Consider the following 17,194-nt stretch of genomic DNA (forward strand, 5'->3'; position numbering starts at 1 on the left):
CTCCTCCTCCTCCCCACGGCTGGATCTCTCGGGGGCCCCGTCACCCACAACACATGCAGCTTTCACTCAGGCCCACTGTTGGACAGCCCAACTCCCCTAATGCTCGGCAGACTGGAGGGGTTTTTGTCGGGTTAACACTGGCAAAAAGCACGAGAGCTTGGGATCTTTTTTTTGGTGGTGGTTATTTTAGTTTTTAGCAGATGCAGTATTCTGAGAAAGGGATTAACATGATTAAAAATGGTGGCCAAGAAATATGACTCTTGTTGTCCTGTGGAGGGCCTGGAAGTCAAGAGGCTAAAGCAGAAAACAGACTGGAAATCTGTTTCAGGGAGTCTAGAAATGAAATCCGCAGGCGAGCAGAGAGTGGTCCTTGGAGGGGAACACTATGCTGGTTATTTTCCTAAGGAGAACTGGAAGGAGTCTGAGTCAAGCAGCATGTGAGGATGACACTCAGCCAGCTAGAGTGCATACTGACTCCAAGGTGGGGAGTGGAAATGTCTCAGGGTGTCATCGATATGGAAGGACAAAACGGAAAGGGTTTAATGAGGAGCAGAAAGTCCTCGTATTTTGATAGTTCTAATTGAAAATGTGAGCAAGATATTTGGGGGCAGCTGCTTGTGCTGGTTGGCACCATGCTCGTCTGCGTGCCTCAAAGGTGTGTGTGCAGTAGTGCAGGCCGCCACCAGCTTGAGGGTGCGTGCCAAGGCAGATGGAACGTCCAGCACACCCGGATGCTCTAGCCGCTGAAGCTGCATCTGCCAAAAGAAGGCAGCCCCACTTTGCTGACTGGCAAATGGGTGCAAGGTTGGGGAGCTTGGGCCATCACCTAGACATCTATGGGAGATAGGTTGCAGTGTTTGGTGCTGGGCATGGGTTCAGTTCAGATCAGAGGTGGGCAGCTCACAAAGGAGAAGCAACTGGCATAAATTTGACTTCTTCAGGCTACAGAGCAGGCAAATCATTGAGCTCTTCTGGGCTGTGCTTTTCTTGTGCGTGCAGCTGGATTGTTTTGTCTTCTGCACCCCCTGTAGCACTCCTACACCAGACACAGAATGAGTTTTGTGTCAAGTGAGAGAAGAAAGGTGGAGATGCCTGGCCCTGAGAGCATGCTGGACTTGGCTCACGACTACTGGGGTTTAGCAGTGGCCAGGGATCCATCGCAGACACTGTGCCTGAATCCGGATGCAGCAGAAGGCCTTTTCTGTGGTCCACCTGTGCTTCGGCTGGGCTGATTATCCTGTCACATGCACGGAGAGAAATCCAGAGCACAGAGGGCGTGGCGTCTTTCAGGGCACCCTGGAGGACCCCTGGCTTGGTTGTGATCCTGGTGTTGGTTGTGATCCTGGGTCTGGTTGGCTCAGGATAGTGTGAACCACAGAGAGCCTGGTGAATGGGACCTCATCTCTCAGATCCAAGGGCTTGGCTATTGGGCTGGCTGTGCAGCAGGAACACCAGGCCAGATGCCACTTTGGGCCATGTGTTCTGTGGCATTCCTGCTACTGTCCTCCAGAGGGAGGGTAGTACCCCATGGCCTGGTCCACGCACCCCATGCTTCATGCACATTGACCAGTGGTGCTGTTGTTCTGCTGTATTCTTTCTCTGTAATAAACCACAGGTTCCTAAATACAGGCAGAACATTGTGAATCCAAAACTTCAGAATCAAAATGCTCCGATGCTGAAACTTTCTGAATACCTGCCGGTGCCAGAGATTCTTCACCTGAATTCAGAATTCAGCTGCACTAAAAATATTATCTGAAATCACCTTCGGGCTTTGTGCATAGGGTGCATGTGAAAACAAATGAATTTCATGCTTAGTTGGGTTCTCTCAACTTATGTATTTCCAATTGTGGAGACATTTAAAATCCAGATACTTCTGGCCCCAAGCATTGTGGATAAAAGTTATTCAACCTTTGTTGAAATTTTCAGTCCTGTGGTCTATTTCTATCATTTATACAGAGCAAAAATAATTGTTAATTTGCATAACTTAAAGATCTACTTAATGTGCCTTGTGCATAGTTGATACCCACAAAATGTTTTTGTTAAAGTCTTTTTCTCCCTTATAATGTCAGCTTATTTATTTGCCTCACTATTTCCTCTGAGTTTCTAATTCTTGCTAAATGGATTTGATTATGTTGATCTGAAAAAATATCTAGAAAAGCACAAAGGAAAAACAATTTTTCTTTTTTGCCTTTTTGAAACAGAGCTTTACTGTGAAGTTCAGGCTGCCTTGAACTCACTTTGTAGCCCAGGCTGGCAATAATCCTCTTGCCTCAGCCTCTTGAGTGCTGGGATTACAGGTGTGCACCACCACGCCCAACCAAGCACAAAGGAAATTAGAATCCTTGGCAATACCATCTGGCACTCCTCAGCACTATTCAGATATTCCTGCAAATATTTCCAGTTTTCACTCTGCAAACTAAACTCTCTCCAGCATACCCTGTCTTTTAGTAAGTCCATTGTACACTTGGCTGCTGAGGCCCTGGTGCAGTGGCCACAGCTGGTGGATGGCGCCACAGCTGTCGGCGATCTTATCTGGAGAATGAGACAGATGAGCGTAGGTAATCTTGCAATAGGCTCAACACTGTCTCTGCCACTGAGAAATGGAATGTGTTCAACTGAGGCTTCAGGTTAGTCTCAAGGAAGGAAGGACAGCAGACACAGGCGTGGCTTCCAGATAAAGCAGCTCCTTTAATCCTCACGGTGGCTTAAGGAGCTCTGTCTGTCCTGCTGTCTTCCTGTTACTGATGACTGACCCGAGTCAAGAAGGAGGCTGAGTCTCCCAGCTGGAGCAGCCTGCTGTGAGTGACTCTGCCTTTCAAAGCCAGCCTGACACCAACATGGCTGTCCATCAGCAACACCAGCCCCTATCTGAGCCTCCAGATCACTCCACTGACTTATTGCAAAAGTTGTCTAACTACCACTTCTATGGGGGCCCCTGAGGGTCAGTAAAAGTGAGACTGGAGAAAATGCAAGATGGATGGTGTCTTGGCTTTGTTTAAACCCATCAGTGACATGACCCTGCAAAAACAGCCAGTCAGTACTACTGCTGTGTGGTTCTCCTTCTCCTCTTTTCCTCTTCCTTCTCTTCCTCCTCCTGCTCCATCTAACTACAAGATTCATTGTCCTGGGCTTGGGCTGTGTCTGTGGGGACAGAGACACAAAAACAGCAGTGACATTTTAAATGCATTCTGAAACAGTGCTCATTTTACCACGTATGATGCTCTCGAGGTCTGAGTACCAGCTCTGCACCGGGGTCAAGGGCAGCATGGCCCAGGGGGAGAATAACTCGAGGAAACTCTCAGCACTTATGAGGGGTGGCACCAGGACGTGAAGCCAGGTCTCTGTGACTCCTGGACACTCATTCCAAAGTCTCATGGACCCAAAAGGCGATTCAGCGTGCTGCATTGACTGGGTGGCGAGGAGGGTGGGGTAGGGCTGCTGAGTGGCCTCTAGGTCCCTGCTTTGGGTGGCCTGTGGGATGCTGGGTCGTGCCTGAGCAGGAGAGGGACATTCTGACTCCTAGAAACAGTTCCAGCCTCTAATTAGTGTCAAGACCATTTTTTTAGGTTGAAAAAGAGGTTTTGGCTAGAGTTACAGGAATTCTTATTTTAATCTTTTTCTTGGTTTGACCTATAATAGTCTTGCTGAGCTGTGAAGTGAGGCTGTCCTGCTAATTTGAAGCTGTCCTGAGCTCCAGATAGTTGGGCAGAGAGGCTCAGGAGCCAGTACATCCCCATCTCCTTCTGAAACCACCCCTGGGGGGCCCGGCTCACCTATGGCCACCAGGTATCGCCTTATGGCAGTGGCAGCTGCCAGGCTGTGGTTACAGAGGACCTGAACCCCAGAAAAGCCGGGCACACCAGAGGAGCCGGCCATGGGTCAGGGACAGTCTGCTTCTGGCGACTGCTAACTACAGATGAGTGGGAGCCCAGTCATTGTTCAACTGGAAATTCACATCAATCGGTAAAAACTGCATGTCGCTGGCCCCCTGGCGAATCAGTCCCGGGCACGTGGGATGGTCTGCGGCATCCTCCCTCTGCTGTGTCCCGGCTGTCCTGCTCCATCCGCCCCTCTGACAGTGGACCAAGCGCAGGCCGCCTTGCACACTGACCCAGCAACAGCAGGGTGGTGGCCATGCCCCTTTCCGCCTCGCCTGGTGGCGCCGGGAGCTCAGAGCTGAGCCTTCCTCCCCCTTCTGGACCTCAGCTGGTGAAAAACCAAGAAATGCAGTTCCTAGTAAGGAGAAGTGATCACCTCTGAAGTGCTCTGCTCGCTGTGTTGTCCACTTGGGAAGCAGACCCTTGAGGGCTCCCAGGGGTGCCAGGCTGAGACTGCGTGGGGTGGTGGAAGCCCTTGTGGAAGCGGCAGTCAGGAGAGTTTTGGTGACTCAGTTTCCCAAAGGGGAGAGATGTGGGAAAATATCATCTCACTGCCTTCTGATGTAGTGGGAGAATGGCTTGGTGGCTACAGGTGTAAGGATTCTCCTGGAAGTGGGTTTCTGCGCCATCTCAGTAAGGAAGGGCTTTGCAAATGATGGACGATCAATCCCACTAGCAGATGTAGCTTGTTGGCCTCAGAAAGAGTGTTTAAATCAAAATTTGAATTAGCTGCTAACATTTAAGGATGAGGAAATTAGGCAACATTTTAGCTTTCTTTCTTTCTCTCTCTCTTTTCTTTCTTTCTTTCTTTCTTTCTTTCTTTCTTCCTTCCTTCCTTCTTTCCTTTCTTTCTTTCTTTCTTTCTTTCTTTCTTTCTTTCTTTCTTTCTTTCTTTCTTCCTTCCTTCCTTCCTTCCTTCCTTCCTTCCTTTCTTTCTTTCTTTCTTTCTTTCTTTCTTTCTTTCTTTCTTTCCCTTCCTCCTTCCTTCTCCCTCCCTCCCTCCCTTAACTGAAAGATCCCTGAGCCCTGAGCTCAGCTCCGCAGCCGGCTGCTGTTTCCTTTGGAAAGGACTCACTCTTTGCAGCTCATCGCATCTCCCACCACTTACTTTGGACCTGCATCAGCTTCCTTTGCTCATTTATGGTATTTGCTGGCTCTTTGGATTTTTTTTTTCTCTCTTTTTGGTCTGTGGCTCTTCCTAAATTCTGGAGCAACTTTCAAAGCATCGAGCACCTGGCCTTTGCAGGGCTCCCAGGCCTGGGGAAGATTTTCTGGGGGAATAGTGCAACGAACATCTGGGGCCCCAGTATCAGGGGGCGTCTCCCGGCCCACTGTTTAGAGGCCCTGGCACTGGCTGTCTGCCAGCTGCACCTCACATGGGAACAGTGAGCAGCGTGGTCAGGGCATGAATCTTCTCAGGCATCGTTCACACTAAACATTCACTGTGGCCACCAGCTGCCCTGTGACTGTCCTGGTAGGCAGGGCTGGGCTGCTAGAGCAGGCATACTCCTAGGCCAGGGGTGAGCCCAGGGCGAAGGGTGAGTTTGTGCTTAGCTGTGTGGTGGTTGAGGTCTAGCTGTATGTGAGAAACCCCTTGTAAAGCAGAGCAGGCCTCAAGGCAGGAGCAGGAGGAGGGTCCTTAATCCATCTTTCCTGGGCTTGTCTGGAGCTCATATTTGAAAATGTTCTGTCCTTAACCTTCTCTTATATTCTAACAGCAGCAAGAATCCTATGGTTTGGAAGACACAGCATGGAGAATCTCAAAAAGGGTTGGAGCATATGACACCAACAAGATAACTTTCTTAGCTGTGAGGAAGCAGAGACACCCTAGATCTCAGAGCACCTGCGATGTGCATATTAACTGTCTGCTTGTGAAGTCTTAGGGTGTGGAACTCTCCCAGCTACACTGGAGCATCTGGTCTTTAGATCCAGGGAGCAGAGTGTTCTGTCTCTATTGACTGCTACTGCTCAGTTTACATTTTGTTTAAGAGGGATACCTACGCTGTACCTATTTTCATGGCTGGTGATATAATTTGGATCCAAAACATCCCCCAGAGACTGTGTGTTAAAGTCTAGGCTCCCAGACTGTAGCAACTTTTGGGAGTGGTGGGACCATTAGGTTCCCCAAAGTGACAGGGCCAGTAGTCCATGGACTGGAACCTCTGATACCAGAAGCCAAACGCATCTTTCCTCCCTGATTATTTCAGCGATTTTGTCACAGGGACATAAGGCTGGCTGACAGCCCTTTTGGCCTGTTTTTGCTGGGCGGGCCACTTTGTCTTTCAAGAGCTTTCTCTTTTTGGATTAGAAGGACCCTTGGCCTGTGGTGACATAGTTTCCATGGCTTCTTGTCTTTAATGAAGTGACCAATCTCACACTGCCAATTATTTGCCAGACGCGTCTGGATTTCTGATGGAGAAGCACAGGAAGAAGCCACCATGTCACAAATATGCGTACCCAGTTGGGGAGAGGATGTGGGTCTGTCTGTGTTACATCACTTCTCAAGTTATGATAAGGACATTGCCCTTCAAGTTAAAAAACAAAGAAAAAACTGGTCCACTGGGAGAATGGGTTTGGTTAAATTCATTTTCATCAAATTTAACTTTGAACAAATTGATAGGTGGAATCAGTCAGCCAGCTATTAATTCAGCCAGATCTTGTCAAACTGGTTGACGTGGAAACACAGCCGCGGGCTGTCCCGGTTACACCACCACTTACCACTGCCAGAGAGGAGAGCTGAGCTCGGGGCCTCAGAAATGCCCCGTTTCAACACTTTTCCTTTATCTCTGGTCAACTGGCTGTGGTGAAAGTCACCACACCATCAAGTCAGCGTCAGGATTTGGCCACAGAGCTGTAGAAACGTTAATAGCAAATAGATTATCATCACTTTCTGTAATTACAGTAATGGAAAACAGACACCAGCAAGCCACGCCTTTGGTTGCCAGCTGCTGCCTGTCCTCCAGTTCGACCTGAAGAAGGAGTTACCATCCTGCCTGGGGTGGCACTGGTTTGTTTCTCTGTTTAAGGACCAAGATGGTGACGAGTGCACAACTCGTGTTGGGGTGTTGACCACTTGGGGAAGAGACTTTTATTCACTCACTCAAAAATTTTTTAAAAAACTGATAAATTGTTGTCATTTTCCTTGTTTGTTATCATTCCAAAAGATGACACATTCAGAAAGTTTGTTAGAAATCACTCCAAGTAGCTTTGCATTATTTTGCAGAGGCAGGGAATTATGGTAAAAAGTACTGACCTTGCTTCCTTTGGCGCCCCTGGTTCTCAGCTGGGCTGCACAAGAATCATTTAAGAAGCTGTTGAAATGCCCTTCTCTGAGTTTCTAACCTAGAAATCCTGGTAGCCTTGTTCTAGCAGGGCATACACGAGAATGTTTACAAATCTCCCCAGGTGGTTCTTTTGCTGTTAATTAATTAGTTTGGATGCCAGCAGGTTCACATGCTACGTACACCCTCTACCAGGAGTCTAACGTTCAGCAGTGCCCGGGTGCTCCAGCCCAGCTCTCCTCAACCTCCCCAGCAGACAGGGCCTGACCCCCACGGAGGGCTCCTTAACCTTGGCCAACTGGTCTGCATGCCAAGGTCCTGAGACTACAGATTTGCTCCTCACTTAGCGTGTCCATTGATACAGACAGACTTGCGTGTTAAGCAGCTCTAGGGAAGCCTGCATCGCTCTGTTCTGCACACAGAGCATGAAAGCACAGCGAGGAGAAGTGAAACAGAAAATACACTCACCTGAATCGCCTTAAGAAAAAGCCAAATCACATGAGGGAATGAGTCAGCAGCAGTGGACTCTGGTGGAGAAAGTTCCCGACCAGTGCACAGACTCTCTTGCCAAGCCGGTAAACAAACTCCTGAAGCCCTATGAGATTGTTTTATAACGAGAATGTCAACACAGACATTAATTTATTGAGCAAGAAAGCTGGGAATGAACAAAAACAGAGAGTCTGATCACACAGACTCTAAATCTTCAAACTGGATTGCAATCCAATGATAACTCGAAACAGAGGAAGGGAGAAATCAGGAGAAGATGAAGGAGGTAAGGAGGTGAACTTATTATATAACCACATCTGGATGTTTTCCTAGGTGCAACCGTACTTGGACTCAAATAATATCAGTTGCATTTTGCTGTTCTGACAATCAGTTTTGGAACTTGATGGGTGACCAGTGATCTTAGTTTGCCTGAAACATTCCCAGGTTTAGGACTGAAAATCTTGCATTTCTTGCAAACTGGTCAGTCGTAAAATGGGCCAGAAATTCAATCTCTCTGCAGCCCATTTTCTTTCCCTGTAAAAGGTGGACAATACTTGTTTCTAAGGTTTCCAGCTAGCCTTCATACCCAACTCCCATGTCAAACAAACAATCAAACAAACAAAAAAATCAGTTTCAGAGAAAAACTTGCTTTTGGAACCAGACACTGCTTACCCCCGGAACTATGTCAATCTCAGTCAGAGGTAGGAGGTAATGTATTTGGTCTAACGGGCTGCTCCACATTGTCAAGAGCTAACAGTTTTCTAGACACAGGACAGTTCCCAACATTTGCTATTTAATGCGTAAGATTTCCTAGAAACTGATCAAGAAACTCTGCTGAATAACGTATGCTCTGAGACTGAAATTCATGTCTCATCCGGCCCGAGGGCATTTGAGTGGCTTTGGCCACTGAGGAGTGGGCTTGTAAATTTCATCTGATTTTAGTGGATTTGGGTTGTTTTCCTGTGCTCAGTGGCTTGTTTTGGAAGAAAAAGGGCTCGAGTATACACGGTGGCTCTTATTGTTAGTAGAGAAGCTAAGAAGACTGGAGGTGAAGTCACTGATAATTCCACTTTAATTCTGGAATTCAATACACAAGTGAAGATATGTTAGACAAAACAGCACTCAGCAAACAATTTTTTAGAGGGCTGTGACGAAGCCCAGCGGCCTGGTAGAGGACACCCAGGAGAGTTTGAAGGTCATAGGCTCTGAGTTCTACTTGCAGGTCCTATTGGCCCTCATTTGCTGGGTGTCACTGGGCGAATCATGTGACTGTGAATCATGTGACTGGTCTCGGCCATTTTTTTCTCAGAGGTCTTTTAAAATGCCAGTGCCCACTGGCAGGGAGGGAACCTGTATGTTATAACTGACCTTCACCGAGAGCACTGCATATCTGAGCGCTCTTTGATTTTAGAGTTGTTGAAGTAGGGGAGGCTGGGCATGGTGGCACACACCTGTAAGCCCAGCATGTAGGAGGCTAAGGCAGGAGGGTCACCATGAGTTCAAGGCCAGCCAGGGCCACGTAGTGAGAGCCTGATTCAGAAAACCAAGGGGGGGGGGTGGGGAAGCAAGAGTAGGGGGGAAACTTCTGGCAGAGAGACAGAGTCTGGGCTACCCTAATGCAAATTCATGACCACTCTTTACCTGCTAGCAATACAATCCTATAAAAGACAGAATAATTCTCTGTTCTCTTGATTATTTACCATCTGGTTGAGCTAGCGGATGGGATAACCAGCGTGACCCAAGCAGACCGAAGTCAATATCCCTATTGACCCGCTGCAGAGTTCTTGTCATTTTTTTTATCTTGCTGAAACAATTCAAATTTTATGCAACTAGAAAACAGAACCATAAATTCTATTCATGATCTACGTGGCTTGTTTCTTCTGATTTTGATAGTTGTAGCACATTTTTGATGATGATCATAAATTTCACAGCCACTCCCTTCCCCAGAGCTGCGCTGGGCAGGGAACATTCCCTTCTAAAAGGGGAGGCAGACCAGGGTGAGGGAACTGTGAGGAAAGCCAGGGAGATACGGGTGGGTGATGACTCCCAGCAGGTAGTCATTATGAGGCAATCACTCAGCAAAACAGTTCTGAGGACCTGTGGCCAGGCTATAATGGGATTCTGCCTGGATTTGATCTTGCAGCCCTCAGTCAGCCACTAATTAGGCTGCATATTTATCTGTTTCTACTCCTAAGTGCCTATTAACGCTCAGCTACCCCCACAAAAAAGCCAAGGCAAACAACTGCTGAGAGGCACCCTACCTGCGGGTGGCTTTAGACCTCCCTCGCACAATTTCTTAATTACATCTTCCCTCATCCCCAGCTGTACCCTGGAGCAGCTGCCGCTAACCCTAAATAAATATTTCCTGTTCCTCTTAGACACAGTTAAACCTGGCCTTCCGCACATGTTGGCATCTGAGGCACACATCGGTGGTTGTGCAGTGGTTGTTTTTGTCCTTGATGGAGTGGAGGCCGATTCTTGTCTCTTAGTAAAGCTCCTGTCTCAAAGCTGAACAGCCCAGGCAGAGGCATCTGCAGCCTCTTGGGTATGCATGCTCACCATCCTCCAGGCTGCATATGCAGCAGGAAGAATTTGTGTCCACAATTCGTGTCCATGCTGGGCTGAGACTTGGCTTCCAGAGACTGCAGGTGTATCTACAGCATGGCTTTTGCTGCTGTTACTCCTCTTCCCTGAGGCTTCTGGCCTGGGCCTTTGGTTCTCAAGAGGTACCTGGAGGGCTTTAGAAAATATTAATGCCTCAACCCACCCCAGGAGAGCTGATTTAATTGGTCATGGAGGTGACCATGGGCTTCAGGATGTTTTAAATCTCTGATGACAACACATGATCTGCTGATCTAAATAAACCTCTATACAGACCCCTCCTGGATCTCTGTCATGGTCCATTTTTCCTCTGTTCCTCCTTCTTGTCAGTGTGTGAATCAACTTTTCAATGCTGTGACAAAACTTCTGCAGTGAACAGCATAAAAGGAGAAGTTGGAGCTTATGGCTCCAGAGAGTCCAGTCCATGGTTCTTTGAGCCTGCAGCTTTGGGTCTGTCATGTCACAGCATAGTGCACTGTGGTGGCAGGGCAGGACAGTGGAGTTCTGTGTCTCTCATGGAAGCTGGGAAACCAAGGCAGAGGAAGGAGCCAGGGTCCTACAGCCCCTTCAAGAGTGTGCTGTGTGATCTTACTTCCTTCCCCAAGGTGCCACCTAGGGGTTCCACTTAGGTGACCAAGCCTTTAACACGGGGCCTTACAAGAACATTCCAGGTCCAAACTATGACAGTCAGAAAGACTATGGCAGAAAGGGCCAGGCTCAGACCTGGGTCATTAGCCTTGCTCTACGTTATTTGCAAAACCAGCTCAGAAGAAGAGAACATGGAGAAGGCAAAGGTCCAGTCTCATGCCTGGCCACTGATTTCTTCTGTGTGACCATTCACACACGTAAACACTAGACTTCCATAATTTTCCTGTGTGGTTTATATCTGGATGTCCCCCCAGACCTCATGGGCTCATAGGCAGGGCATTTGGGAAGAGTCATGGTGTGTTAGTCATGGCGGGACCCTTGTAGGACCAAGATGCCTTCCTGGGACTCATGAGCCTTTCTTCTACTGCCTCTTAGTCCCTTCTCGGAGGCCTCAGGATATTTTAAATCTCTGATGACAACACATGATCTGCTGATCTAGATAAACCTCTATACAGACCCCACCTGGCTCTCCGTTAGGACAGTGTTCAGTATAGAGAGAAGGCCCAAAGGAACAGGACTTGCATGGAGCACTTGGTCACAGGCAGCCCGGGCCAGGCCCTGTCCCCACCAGCTTCTGGACTACTTTGCAGCCTACAGGAAGCCCCCTCACTCTGCAGAGAAGAGTCACACTGCGGCAGGGTGGCCATTCTGCCAGACACTGCCCATCCGTTCTTTCGGCTTTGTTCTGTTTACAAGTAGCACGATCAATCTCCCATCTAATGGGGGATTTGAAAAGCACATGACAAGGCAGAAACACAGCCCAGTGTGGATCCTGGTAAACTCCATGTATCCCTGACGGCACCACAAGCTGAGTGATTGGTTCCTCTTGTGACAGACTAAGGCTGTGGTTTCAGGATGCAGAGGTGGGGCTGTGAGACCCAAATGTTCCCATTTTTCTCTGTCTCTGTCATTCAGAACATTTTTTGAGCTCATAAGGCTCCCATGAAAGTCAGGGACCCATGCATGAAGGTGCCTGGGACCCTGGCAAGGTCAGGAGGCAGGTGCCAGGCTGTGTCTCCTTGCAGGGATGCTCCTAGCTTGGTCCTTCCAGCACCTACTGCAACAGCACAGGTAGGTCATGCCAAATTTCAAAAGAGTTGCAGAAATGTACTCTGGATCCGCAGGCCTCACCCAAGAATGAGGCTATGGCCAGGCAGCTGTATAGTGATCCTCTTTAGTAGCTGTTTCCCCTCTTGCTGTTCTGTGGCGATGAGGTTTAAGGTTGTGAAAACTAATCAGGGCACAGAGGGCTGAAAAGTGGAAATGAGTCCATCCCTCTTCTATCAGCAACCCAGTACTTCCTTGGGAAACCCTAGAGAGACAGACATGGATTCCAGTTTCAGGGTTTCCAGAAGGCTTTGTGATAGATCGAGGGTCCAGACTCCTTGTGACTCTTGTTTGCTGCTGATTAGGCGGTCCTGGAAATACCTAGTCCCCAAAAGGTGGGATCTGGCAAAAGCAAAAGAAGAGGAAGCTAGAAGAGGAACGCCTAGAGAATCTGAGCAGGAGCAGGGTAACGGCGGGCTGGCAACTGCTCCAGTGTTTGAAAAGTTGCTTAGCATCCCAGTGGGTTTTCCCCCTTGCCCATCAAAAGCTGCTCTTAATCCTGAGATCAGTTTACCAAACAGGCTGGTGAGGAAGCCCCTCTGCCGGCAGCCTGGAGGAGCCTGGGAGTGTTGTGGGTGTTGTGTGGGGCTCCTCCTCAGATCTTCACAGACAGTGCCCAGGAATTCCCCTCAGGGCTCCCCATCCTGAGCCAAGAAGCTCTCAGAAGCACCTTCTTGGGGCCCCTCAGGAGATCTTGGCTCCTTTCCTTCCTGCCATGTTGGAAAAATGCAAAAGCTCTTTTTGTGTTCTTTGGTTTGGAGTTGAGCATGGTCTCAAGATCCCTGGTGTGGGTTCAAATTGAAACTCATAGACATCTCAAAAGACAGTGATGTCATTTTGAATGGCGGTTATCACTTAGAATCAGACAAAAAGACCCAAATCCTCAGTCCCCCACCCGGTATATTTCTTACAGCAAAAGCCACAGCCCTGCCCCCTGAGGCCTCTTCCTCTGTGTGACCTGCACCTCCTTCCCACCCACAGCACTGACCCAGTCTTTCCTCATGTCCCGTTTGCTAGGTGTGCCAGGCGCATTGTGTCTGCATCTAAGCATTGCTGTTCCTGCTCCTGGGTGTCCCTGCCAAGCTCCTTCAATCCCCTGCTTCCTCTGGGCAGGCTCCTCTCCTCACACTGCTCTGTCCCAGGATGACACCTTCCGCTCTTCCTTCCCATCCTGCTTTGGGCTTCAATTTTCAAGACTCCTTATCACTTTATCATAAAGCAAGCAGTTAGCACTTTAGAAAAGACCTAAATCCCTGGAAAATGCATGAACCCTGAGGAAAGCCATGAGGACCCTAACTGCTTTGCTGTCCAATACCATTTGAGGCACCTGGAGATGTTCAATAAATTCTGTAGCTGACTCTGAGAAGAGCGGAGCCAGCCCACAGCAATGAGTGCATCAGCCTGAAGGCCTCCCTTCCCCTGGTCTTTCCCCCTCCTTTCCCTCTCTCTCCTTTTCTCCTTTCCCCCTCCCCCTCCCCTTCCCTTCCACTGTGTTTTAATTTGCAATCCCTGATGAGTTTTGATTTTGAGCATTTTTCACAAATGTATCCATCATTTGTGTGTCTTCTTTTATTTTAAATTTTATTTTTAACTTATTAGTATGTATTTGCAGCATATAATTATTGTATTCACTATAGGGAATTGGAACATATACATAACACATTACAGTTCCTTTCCCCCATTTTATTTTCCCAACATCAAGTTCGTTTATTTATCTTGTAAGATCTTATAAAGTTAATTAATATATAAATAGATTGAAAACCAGACTAATAGGCCAAAGAACATATAAAACATGTAAGACAATTGTGCTAAGTCAAGGGGCACTTTTAGATACATTTTGTCTTCTTTTAAAAAATATTTTATTTGGGTCCTTTGATCATTTTAAACATTGACTTATTTGAGCCTACTGCTGAGTCATTTGGGTTCTTTATGTATGTTAGGTATTAACCCCTTGTCAGATACTGGGTTTGCTGAACCCTAATTCTGGAGGCTGGGAAGGCTGTGGTCAAGGGCACAGCACCTGGAATAGGCCTTCTTGCTATGTCATGCATGGTGGAGGGCAGAAGGGCGAGGAGAGGAAAGAGAAAGGGAGGGAAACGGGTTGGACTTGTCCTTCTGTACGGAACTCAGTCCCAGGATAAGTTATGCACCCACGAGAGCAGAGCCTTCTCTCGGCTCACCTGCTGTCTCACCCTGAGCCAGTGCTGCGCGCTGACCCCTCAGGAAACCCGCCCTCGGATCCCAGCCTTTCCCACAGATCCCGAAATGCCCATGGGGTCATTCTGCACTATCTCCAAGAGATGCCTCAAGCTGCCTTCTGTCCTCACTCATTTCCAGCAGAGGGCCTCCTGGCCACACTGCAGATATTCTCCTCTGAGCAGTCGTATTTATTCTTGACGTGGGCATGCTGGGGCTTTCCCGATATTCCAATCTGCTTCCTTTTAATTAGAAACTCCACCTTTCAATGACCTCCCTCCCTCCCTCCACTGGGCTGCATGTTAGTTATAAGAAGCCACACAGCTCCTTTGATTTCTTTTCCCTTAGGAATTTCTTCTGCTTAATACCCTCATCATAATTCACAAATTCAGCCTTCTGTAAAGCTCTTGGCCATGAAGAGAATTCAGCCAAGTCCCAATACCTTTTTCTTCATTTCTGTTCCAGACCACATACTAAGTGTCTCTAGGGTCCATATTCCCACCAATGTTCTGAAACTAATCCCTTGGTTTCAATTATAGCTCCTCTCTTACGAACCCTCACCCCAATCACTTTCAACATCTTGGTCATGGAGATTTAGGCTTTTATTAGCCTGCATGTCCAAACTCGTCTGCCTGTGGCTGTCATCCAATCCCAAAGCCACACCCTACCCTCCACTGCCAATTTTCTGCCTTCTTCAGCACTAGCAATTTATGTAGGTCTAACAGAATACTCAGCACTGGGCAAAGCACAATGTAAAGAAATTTATTAGTCTGCAGTTCTGGAGGCCGAGAAGACCAGCACTGAGGGCTGGGATGTGGTGAAAACCTTTTTGTCTTATCATTCCCTGGGGGAAGGCAAAGGGCAAGTGAGAAAGGAGGGGCAGAACCTGTTATGTCATAGGGGTCTCTTCCTGTGGTGATGAACTCATTCCCGTGGTATTAAACCCATTCCCAGGACATGGCCCTAACCCAAGCATGTCACAGTCTGGTCCTCTCTTAAATGTCCCATTTCATAACACTAGGCATAAGTTTCAAACATATGTCTCTTGGGAAACACATTCAAACCCATAGCAATAGGAAATATTCAAGATAAGCATGGAGTAGCTTGTAGTGTTAATAGGTAAGGAAATAACTAATTTAAAAAATCAGACCAACACACCAACCAACCAAACCAGTAAAAGAAAAAAACCTTCTACTGATAGGACTGGGTTGAGGGGTCACAGAAGCCAACAAACTGCTCCTCACGGCTGAAACTAGAATAATCTGAGCAAAAAAGTGCAAAGTAGTATTGGATTATAACCCAAAGTGTAAAATAAATATCCACATATCCACAGTGACACAAGTAAATGAACAAATGCGTAGCTAAAGAGGAGACAAGAGATGACTGTCCTTTGTAGAAGAATTGCTTGCGGGGAGGGCGTGCCTCTCACTCCCCAAAGGTGGGCTGAACAGTGGGGGGACCTTGCAGAATTCACCAAGGCAAGATGGGTGGGAGGAAGCTGACCCCCACCGCCAGCCTGTGGTTCAAAGATGACATTAGCAATCATAATTCAGGGCGATGGTGTGTGGGTTAGGATTACAATAGTACTTTGTAGTCTTTCTCCTCCAAACCTGGGAGTGCAGTCTATTCATGAAGTAATCGGATCCCACCTGAAGGATGCTAAATGAAATATTCCTCAGAAACACCAAGGTTATAAAAAACAGGGCAGTTCTGAGACTGTCACAGTCAAGGAGAATCGAAGGCGACATGACAGCTATTATACGCAATGTGGTACTGTGGATGGATCTTGAAACAGAAAATGACATTAAGGAAAAACTCAGGAAATCTGACTAATCCATTGATTTTAGTTAATAATAACGAGTCACAATTGGTTTATTATAACAAATATGCTCCACTGATGTAACATATTAATCTTGAGGGAAGCTGGATTTAGGATAGCTAGGAATTCTTTGCAATACCTTTGTGAGTTTTCTGTCAGTGTAAAACTGTTCTAAAGAAAAGTCACTCCTTCAGGGGAGATGGCAGATCAGTAAGCAGCAACAAATCAGCCTCTCTGTGATTTGGGATCCAGACACTGGGAAATAGCTGGGGGAGAAAAGAGACCAGGAAGAATCTGACGGAAAAACTGGAGCGGATGGAGAAATTGAAGAGATGGACCACAATGCAGAAAGAACAGACAATCCGCACTTTCTCCCTGGCTCCTGGCTTATGGCCATGAGAAAGGAGGATGGAGTTTTCAGAGACAGCGAAAGCAGGCTTTAGCGAGGGGGGCTCAGGGAGAAACGCACCATGAAAAGGAGTGGTGGAAGCTGCATGCTGGTGAGGGACACAGGGCAAGCCCCGCCATGTTCCCTGCGAGTGCTTGGGGGGACCGCCTTCTGGGCAGATCCCCTGAACCTGGGACTCAGAGCAGCCAAGGGTTGGCTTGATCTCAGGACTCCCACAGCGACCGGGCGAGGAATGACCACCGGAGAACTCCATGGTCAGGGGGCCTTGGTCAGGCTTGCCAGAGACACCTAGACTGCTGTAAGCTAAATGACTGATGCCTCAGCCTCACAGCCAGAGGCGGGCTGGAGCCTGAATTGTCATGGATTTGAAAGTCCCAGAACTGGCACCACCGCTAATCCCTCTGCTGGTGATCACTCAGCACGGATCTGGGCTCTGACTGCCTCCTCTGTCCACCGGCAAGAGCAGAATCCCACACTGCACCGGACACTGCCACAAAGGCGTAGATACCAGAAATAATGACAGCCTTGAAATTACAGAGCGATTTCTTTTTTGGTTTTCATTTGCTGTGTTTGGTTGTTTTTCCTCTCTCTTTTTTTTATCCTTTGATTGTTTGCTTTTGGTTTTATGTGAGTGTGTGGATATTACTTTTTTAGTTTTTCAGTTCAGTTTTCTTCTTATTTTTGTTTATTTCTTCTTTTCTTCTGTCCTGTCTTCTTCACCGTTTTCCTGAGGCTTGGGTAATCTTCTTTTGTTGTTCAATCCTGTTTC

At 47.7% G+C, this 17,194-nt stretch overlaps 1 long non-coding RNA gene across 1 annotated transcript in view; it reads left to right on the forward strand.

The window, feature by feature from the left end:
- Positions 1-7,325: 7,325 nt before the first annotated feature.
- LOC134473105 (uncharacterized) overlaps positions 7,326-17,194 on the forward strand; it is a 36,556-nt gene continuing 26,687 nt past the window's right edge. The window contains exon 1 of the long non-coding RNA XR_010043217.1: positions 7,326-7,931. This is a non-coding gene — a long non-coding RNA (uncharacterized LOC134473105). The remainder of the gene's footprint in view (positions 7,932-17,194) is intronic.

This window comes from Cavia porcellus, unplaced genomic scaffold (assembly GCF_034190915.1).
Source record: "Cavia porcellus strain 051 isolate PalLab524CR breed Dunkin Hartley unplaced genomic scaffold, mCavPor4.1 scaffold_26, whole genome shotgun sequence".
Classification (NCBI taxonomy): domain Eukaryota; kingdom Metazoa; phylum Chordata; class Mammalia; order Rodentia; family Caviidae; genus Cavia; species Cavia porcellus.